Below are 8,982 nucleotides of genomic sequence, written 5' to 3'. Positions count from 1 at the left end.
AAAAATCCAGCTCTGTTAGTGGCAGCAGCTGAGGTCACAAGTTTTTAGTGGTGATGTAGGGCTGTGTAGTGGTGGTGGGACTGTCCTGCCACCAGGCTTCAACCTCCCCAGCTCCCATTTGCCAAAACTAAAATAAGTGCTGTAATCTTAATGGTAGTTAGTTGTCCAGGGTCCTCTCTGCTCCATCAGCCTCTCATGCCTGCTTCACCTATAGCTACCAGCTTCCTGCTTATAGATGTCCTGGATTCCTACGCTAGAGGAGACCAAAGCCAACTGTCTCCTTCCCCACAGGTGCCCATGGCCACGTGCATCCTTCTTTTATTGGCCCCAGGTGCAGGAAGGCAGCTGAATGACCACTATCCCATGGGTAACATTGTCTTTCTACTGGTCATCTAAGTGGCCACTTTTTAGTTGTCATATAATGAAAGAAAAATCTGTAGGTCATACAAAGATGGCAAAGATAGAAGTCACTGACCTGCTTCCCTCAGTTCCAGTATGGCTTCTGCATAAGAAATCCCGTCTGTAACAGAGCAGCGATATGGCCCCTCATCCGACGGTCTAGTATTGAGGATCTTCAAGGAAACATGTCTGTCCATAACAACCCATACAGAGGGGCTGTAGGGTTGTCTGGGACAGAGAGCAAAAGAGTGCAGGATTTTGACACTCCAGTCCCAAATCCTCCCAACCTCTTCTCTCCCCCTCGCAGCAGGGAAGAGAGGGACTGGGGACTGGGGCAGGAAAGCACAGCTCTGGACGTGGCAGCAGCTGAGGTCAGAGTTTTTTAGTGGTGATGTAGGGCTGTGTAATGGTGGTGGGAATGTGCTACCACGAGGCTTCCAGCTCTCCAGCCCCCATGCCCCTATCTCTCCTTTTTCCTCACTTTACTGGAGCACAAAGGTAGAGCAGGGATTGGGGTCCAGAGAGTCCAGCTCTGGCATCAGCAGTGAGAAGTAAGCAAGCATCTGCTGGGGAGGGTGCTGGCTCTCAGGGCGAGTCTGGGGCTCCCCGTGGGGACACAGCAACAGTGCAAAACCCAGGGAGAACCTGGCAGCTGAACAAGTGTCAGGCTCTCTCCCCATTCACAGAGCACGGGGAGACTTCAAAGGCATTTGAAATGTTTCAGTCATTACGTCTGCTCCCCTGCCCCAACCCCCGCCAAGTATAACTACAGCTGTAGCTGACAGCTCCACCCTTAGCTAATATAACGTGGAGCTATTAGATGCCTGCAAACGGCAGTTTGTGTGGAATACTGAGTGCATTTTTTTCATTTAAAAGTGTCAGTGTGTTTCTGAGACATTTGCTCCACAAAAATTATGATTATTTTGAATTGTCTACTTAGTTTGCAATAGGAACACACTCATATATTGGGAAATGTTTTTCTCAAGAACTCGCTTTTCTTGGCCTCTGTGCTTCCAGGTGTGCAGTGGGGTGATGGTGACTTGTGTTCAATACAATGGTGAGAAGGACCATATCCGTACCAATATAGGAAAAGAAATATAGTTGGGTGGCAGGACAGGTAGAAATCCTCTGAGGAGCTTAGTAGAAAAACATTTTCTGTATACCTAGAGAGGTGTGCATGTGTGCGTGCCAGTTCCTATTCAGTTTTCACAAATTCCTTGATATGATACAATCTCCACATCAAATAACTAAATAATTCCCAGAGGAAACAAAGGGACATGCACTGATGAGGGGATTCCTCCTACCAGATTTTGGCTTGCAGATATGAAAAGTCATGAAGAAAACGATCGCACCAGGACAAGACATGCTCACACTGAAGCACTGAAGCGAGGAGGCCTTCTTCTTCATTGTGAGCCAAATACAAATGTAAAAGGAGCACAAGGAAGATTATGAACCTGGTGGGTATGTAGCAACACTCCAAGGTTTTTTTAATTATTATTTGAAAATACATTCCCTCCCCTTCCCCTAACCATTTCTGACTTTCTCCCTGCCCTCTCTATCCCTTATCAGTGATTACAAATAATACTAGGAAAGCTAAGCTAAATTGTTGTATGCTATTATTGTAATAAGCCCCTTTTTATATTGTAAATAGTGTTCTGTTATGTTTGTATTGATTTTTACTGCTTTATATTGTATTATATTGTACTCTGTCGTTTGTGCATTGATTTTTATTGTTTCATATTAACATTGTAAGATTTAGGCCTGCCATGTGGGTTGACATGAGTGATGTCAAGTATCCATTTTGTGTCAGGTTCCCAGCTTGTCCCCATGCCCTGTTTGTGTAAGCTTTTGTAACCTATGACTTATACCTACCCCTCCTGTGTAAATTGGTTCCTGAAGGAATGGGGATAATTGAGGGTGCTTGACAGACAATGGCAGTAGGTCTAAAATTAGCTCCCTCTGAATGACTGAACCATCAACTCGATGACCCAACTATCATGCTGCATTGACCCTCCCTGGCTCAAGATTTGGAAGACAAAGACTGCTGCAGAAATCAGTCAACCCACAATTCCAGACACCTGAAACTGCATGTCCTTACCTAGGAGTACACATGCTCAGTACACCAGGAGCTGACTATTGCCTGGGCATGCCCCTACCACTAGGGTCATAGGAGGTCTGCCCCTATAAAAGCAGGCAGTGAAGACAGACCAAGTGGGACACCCTCTTCATGTGGACTGGGCACCATGCCACACCACCTAGCTACCCAGAGGCCTTGCCAGCGACCCTGTCTGGACAATACCTTGCTGGAGAAGACCCTGACTGCTTATCGAGGATAAACTTGCAGCCCAGGATAGGTACCTATCACCCACCTGCCTTCCCCAAGCGAAGGACTTGGACTCTGCTTCTCTTCCCTACCTGGACTCCAACCCTTCCACTGAGTCTATTTCTCCTGCTACCATTATGAGTGCTTATGTGTGTGTGTGTGTAGGAACCAATAACTTCATGGGGCCGTGTAGTGTGTTGTCTGTTTAATAAAACTCTTAGCTTGAAACCCCAAGTTGGGTTTTTGTCTGTTTCCTGACTGTTTCCTCCCTGCAACCACTTATCTGCCCCAATCTACCACCTTTCTTCCTCGGTTTCCAGCCTCAATCTCCCAGCCTTCTGCCTCTCTCTTTCCTGTCTCCTCCTTGCCACTGGGCTTTTTCCCTTCCTTCCACCCCAGTGACCTTGAGTAACCCTGGGGCCACTTGACATTAAGTAACCCCAAGCCTCAGTTCCTCAGCCCACCTTCTCTCTCGTCTACCCGTTCTGATGTCGTTCCCAGAAACGTTCACTCTCTCACCTTAACCTTCCCCCCAGGTATCCCAAGTACTGCAAGCACACAAATACACACACCGTACCATCCAAGTTAGGAACTCAGCTGTGTGCATGTGTAGGTGGGTGGCATGTGTGTGAACTGGTGAATATATATATTGTAACCCTGGGCGCGACACTACATGCGCCCTCACCTGAATAATGGGATCCTGGGGTACTCGGTAGCCAGTAGCCCTGCCCAGCCCCCCTGGGAAGCTGCTGCAGTGCCCCGAGCGGAGAGCCTCCCCTTGCAATCAAGCACCCTCACAGACAATTCTCAAACTATTTACAAGATTTAATTATTTACAACATAACAAATAATCTTTAAATAAGCACATGGATATACTGACTAATAAACCCTCAAGAACTTATTTACACAGTCTCTCACTTGCACACGGTGTACTGGGGATCCGGTGTGCACTGCCCCTGGCGGGGTATCTCAGGGAGTGGGACTGTCTGCCTGTGTCCCTGCACATGGTCTGTGGATGCTCCCTGGCGCTGGTGTCCGTCTCCGTGCTCCTGGGGTCTCCGGGCAGCAAGCAGCGACTCCTCTGCAGTTCCTGCAAGACAGCCTCCCCTGCCTTTGCCCCCTTCCCTGGCTCTGCTGTGAGCAGTGTCTGGGCTGCAGGCGGTAGCAACCCTCCTGCCCCACACAGCCTCAAAGCCCCACAAATGCAGCCCCTCCCTGGGCTTGGCCTGCCCCTGGGGCCCCTCACCCCTCGGGGAAACTAGGGCAGACTCCAGCAGTCACCCCCCCCCGGCTCTGCTGTGCTCACCCGGCCACACCAGCTGCAGTCAGGTCTCTCCAGACTTGGGTTCTCCACACCAGCCGTCCCTGCCTGCCCCTGCCGCCCAGCTTCTCCACTCTGCTCCTGCAGGCCTCTCTCAGGGGCTCTCCGAGGGACCACTGCGCTGAGACTCTCAATCCGGTCTCCAGCCTGTCCCTCAGCCCCTCTCTCCTCTTGTCCCCCCCCGCGGGAAAAACTGCTCCCCCTTTTATCCAAGCCTCTCAGTCAATCCCAGCTCAGGGCCCTTCCTGGGCTTTTGCTAACGGCTCTCTTTCAAAACTTTGCTGGGATTACATCACCCCTCCCACTCCCAACAGGGCTGCTTCCAGAAGAGCTTCACTTGCCCTTAGAACCTGCACTGTCCCCTCGGGGACAAACTCTGTCTCTGCCAGGCAGCTCTTCTCATTCTGTTCAGGTGGGTCCAGTTTTTAAAGGCTGCTACATCCTCCCCTGCATCAAGGTTCGCTGTCCCAGTGAACCGAGCTGGATGCAGTCTCAATCCCTTAGTACTTCCACAGTGAAGAGATGGAGACCTCGCCGCTGACTCCCGGCACATCGTATGTCAGCCGGATACTCCTTTCCTTGTTTGAATGGGCCAGGGTGTACCGAGCACTATCTCCTTGGAGCTAACTTCTTCACTGCCATCAGGACTCCCACCCTGACCATGTGGGGACTCCAACTTCTGGTCCCAGTTAATATCGCCCTCCTGTTCCGCACCGGTGCTGCCTGCAGCAGGATTCGATGAGACCCCTGTCGTGTTCTGAACTGGGCTACTACTCTGCCCGGGCTGAGGGGAACCCCCTGGGATGGGCCCCACACTGGGGTCCACGGGGTCCTCAGGCTCCAAGTGACGCCAGGCGACCCCAGTACCTAGGTCTAACCCTTCAGAATAGTCCTCTTCAGACTCACTATTGAGCTCGTGCCAGTGTCCAGTGAGCTCACGCCCTTCTGCTTTGCACAACGGATCCGCCACCGTGTGGTACTTTCCTGTGGGGACTCATGATCCACTTCTCTTGTCACTGGGGGTCCCACCAACTCCCCTACCGGAAGGAGCAAATTCCTATGCACAGTCTTTTCTGGGCCCCTTCCACTTTCAGGGCGTATTTTGTAGACTGGTAAATTCCCAAGTTGTCTTTCAATAATATAAGGAGAGGGCCGCCACCTATCAGCAATTTTGTGTTTTCCTACCACCCCAAGGTTCCTCAGCAGCACCCTATCTCCAACCTGTAGGCCTTGCAGACGCACTTGAAGGTCATACCTCTGCTTGTGCCGGGCTGTTTCGATGGGCAACCTCCATTGCCAGCTGGTACGCTCACCGCAGTCTCTCTCTCAGCTTTTGAGCATACTGCCCATATAATTCAGACTCACCCTGGTCCTTGGAAGGTCATACCTCTGCTTGTGCCGGGCTGTTTCGATGGGCAACCTCCATTGCCAGCTGGTACGCTCACCGCAGTCTCTCTCTCAGCTTTTGAGCATACTGCCCATATAATTCAGACTCACCCTGGTCCTTGCAACCCCAAAGCAGAGATCTATCGGTAGTTGAGGTTCTCTTCCAAACATGAGTGAGTAGGGGCTGGCTCCGGTGGCATCATTTCTGGTAGCGTTGTATGCGTGCACCAAAAAAGCTAGGTGTTGACTCCAACGATCCTTCTGTTCGTTCCTCAGTGTACCCAACATATTAAGTAGAGTCCAGTTAAGCCTCTCCAGCTGAGGGTCTCCTTGAGGGTGATAGGGAGTGGTCCGTGACTTCCAGATGCCAGCCATCTGGAAAATTTCTCTTAACAGGTGACTTTCGAAGTCTCGCCCTTGATCAGAGTGGATCCACTCCGGAAGGCCGTACACCACAAAGTACTTTTCCCACAGAACCTTTGCCACAGTGGTGGCCCTTTGGTTTCTGGTGGGGTAGGCCTGGGCATACCTGGTAAAGTGATCTGTGACTACTAGTACATTGCTGATGTTTTTGCGATCAGTTTCAATAGTTAGGAAGTCAATATACAACAGCTCCAAGGGCTTTGAACTGCTGATGGTGTGCAGGTACGCTGTCCTAGTCGGCAAAGTCTTCCACTGCACACAGCGTGCACAAGTTTCATATTTCTTTTGGACATCTCTGGCCCTCCCAGGCCAATAAAATGGGTCCCGAACCAATAACAGTGTTCGCTCGACCTCAAGGTCATCATGCAATGCTCTCAGTGACAGTGTCCAGTTTTCTTGGGGCAGCACTAGTTGCTTGTGAGTGCCCCCATCCAGGGTTGTTACCATTCAATACAGCACTCCCTCTACAACCCTCAGTCAGGGCCATTCACGAAGGAGGTGTTGGCCACCAAGTGTTTTAGGCTTGAACTCTTTTGACAAGTCCCCTTTTTTCTTTTTTTCTAAAATTTCTTTTATGTCAGGGTCAGCTTCTTGAGCTCGCTGCCATCCCATGGCATTGAGTCGTGGCAGCGGCGATTGATCTAGAGTCACATAACCCACTGTGGCCCGTGGGACACTGTCCAGTGGCAGGCCTAGCACTTCTGCTGCACAGTCAGGTAGTCTCTCTGCCTCAGATGTTCTCCTTTCCTCCAAACCACAGATGCTCTGCACCTCATCCACCGTTGCTATTTCTCTCTCCTGCTTATACGGTTGTCGCGATAAAGCATCAGCATCTATGTTTTTCCTCCCTGCTCTATAGTGTAAGCTGAAATGGTAATCGGCCAATGCTGCTACCCAACGGTGCCCTGTTGCATCCAGCTTGGCACTTGTTAGCACATAGGTCAGTGGATTGTTATCAGTCCAAACTTCAAACTGGGTCCCATACAGGTAGTACTTGAATTTGTCAGTCACCGCCCACTTGAGTGCAAGGAACTCTAGCTTATGCGTCGGGTACCGAGTTTCACTGTCGACTAAACCTTGGCTGGCAAAAGCAACGGGTTTTAATTTTCCTTGGTGCTCTTGGTATAGCACAGCCCCCAACCCCTCAAGGCTGGCATCTGTATGCAATACAAAGGGCCATTGCGGGTCTGCATAAACTAATACCAGGCACATGTCAAACTCCGGATGAGGGCTCTGAATGCCCGCTCACAATTTTCATCCCATCGTGGCCCAAATGACTCTAATGGGTCCTGGAAACCCAAGGGCCTGCCTGCTCCTGCCTTAAACAGAGCTCCTTTACTTCGGATCTGGCTCCTTTTTGCCTGATATCCCTGAGTGAGGTTGTTTAGGGGTTTTGCCAATTTGGCATAGTTCTGGACAAATTGTCTATAGTACCCAGCAAACCCCAAGAATCACTTAAGTTCCTTGGCCTTGGCCACGCTGCCACGGCATTGATCTTATCGGGGTCTGTGCTGACTCCCTCCTGGGACACTATATGTCCAACATATTTGACTGACGTCTGGCAAAACTGACACTTGTCCAGGGCAAGCTTAAGCACAGCAGCTTGCAATCGATCCAGGACTCTCAACAGTCATTCTTCATGCTCCTCTAGCGTCTTCCCAAATACTATGAGGTCATCCAGGTATACCAGCACTTGGGTCATGTTCATGTCTCCCACTACCTTTTCCATGAACTGTTGAAATGTAGCAGGGGCACCGGAGATCCCTTGGGGCATCCGCTCAAATTGGTAGAACCCCAGTGGGCAGATGAAAACTGTTTTTTCTTTATCCTCTTGTGCCAGTGGAATTTGGTAATAACCGCTCCGCAGATCAAGCACCGAGAACCACTGGCTTCCCAACAAACAATCAAGGGTATCTTGCACTCGGGGAACAGTGTATTGGTCCACTGTAGTGCGGCTGTTGAGGGTTCGATAATCAATGCACATCCGAATTTTGCCAGATTTTTTTCGCACTACCACAATTGGGGAGGCATATGGGCTACAGGTCTCGGATATAATACCATGGTCCAAAAGTTGACTGTGGTGGGCACGGAGCCACGGCCAATCCCCGGGCTGGCGCTGGTGTTACCGCTTTGATGGAGGCCTTTACAGCTTGTAGGCTTTCAGCCTCCCTGATTTCTGAAAGCAACTGCCCAAATGTAGGGGGATTCTCTCTCCTCCCAGTGAGGTTGAGATCCCTTACCAGTTGCTCATCATAAAGTATTCCTACCCAGAGCTGCTGCAAGCGAGCTTTGCCAGCCATCTCCCGAGTGAGTCCTCCTTGGGCCACTAGCTGCTGTAACACTCTCTCTAATCGCAGGATGTAAGCTAAGGCTGTTTCCCCTTTTTGTTGGTATGTCTTATTAAATTCCAGGAACAAAGCCTCAGCTTGCACTGATTTTCCAAAGACACTAGACAGAAGTGCGAGACACTGGAGAATGGAAATGTTGCAGTTTTCCTGCTTAATCATTCGAACCACTTCAAAAGCTGGATCTCGGAGACTCTCCAGCAGCCGCCTCCACTTCTCCTCTTCCAAGACTACCCACAAGGCCAAAGTCTCTGTCACATGGAAATACCAAGCCTCAAAAGTCTCTTCCCCTGGGGGAAGTGGGTCCTTCCCTCAGAATATGCGGAGCCTCTTGCAGGCAACTGACTCAGGTGATGGCTGGAGTGCCTCCTTCAGGGCTTTTCCCAATGCCTTTGCCCACTCTGGATCTGGCGATCTGGTGCCCCCCTCACTCTCACCTGGGGCAGCTGGCACAGGGTCTTCAGCTTCTCTGGAGGGTGGTTCTTCGGATTCCCCTCCAGAGTCTGGGTGAGGCACAGGCCCCCCATCTACTAGAGTTACAGCCCAGACTTCCTCATCTGGTAAAATCTGGTAAAATCTGTGGGCAAGGAAGGAGCCCCACAGGGGACACTTGCCTGCCTGTACACAAATGCCAGGAGCTTGGGGAATAAGCAGGAGGAGCTCATCCTCCTGCTCAATGCAAATAATTATGATGTCATAGGGATAACAGAGACCTGGTGGGACTCCACCCATGACTGGACCACGGGTATAGATGGCTATACCCTGTACAGGAGGGATCGTGTAGA

This window comes from Alligator sinensis, unplaced genomic scaffold (genome assembly GCF_000455745.1).
Source record: "Alligator sinensis unplaced genomic scaffold, ASM45574v1 scaffold1668_1, whole genome shotgun sequence".
NCBI lineage: Eukaryota > Metazoa > Chordata > Crocodylia > Alligatoridae > Alligator > Alligator sinensis.
Note: the sequence above shows the minus strand (reverse complement) of the source record.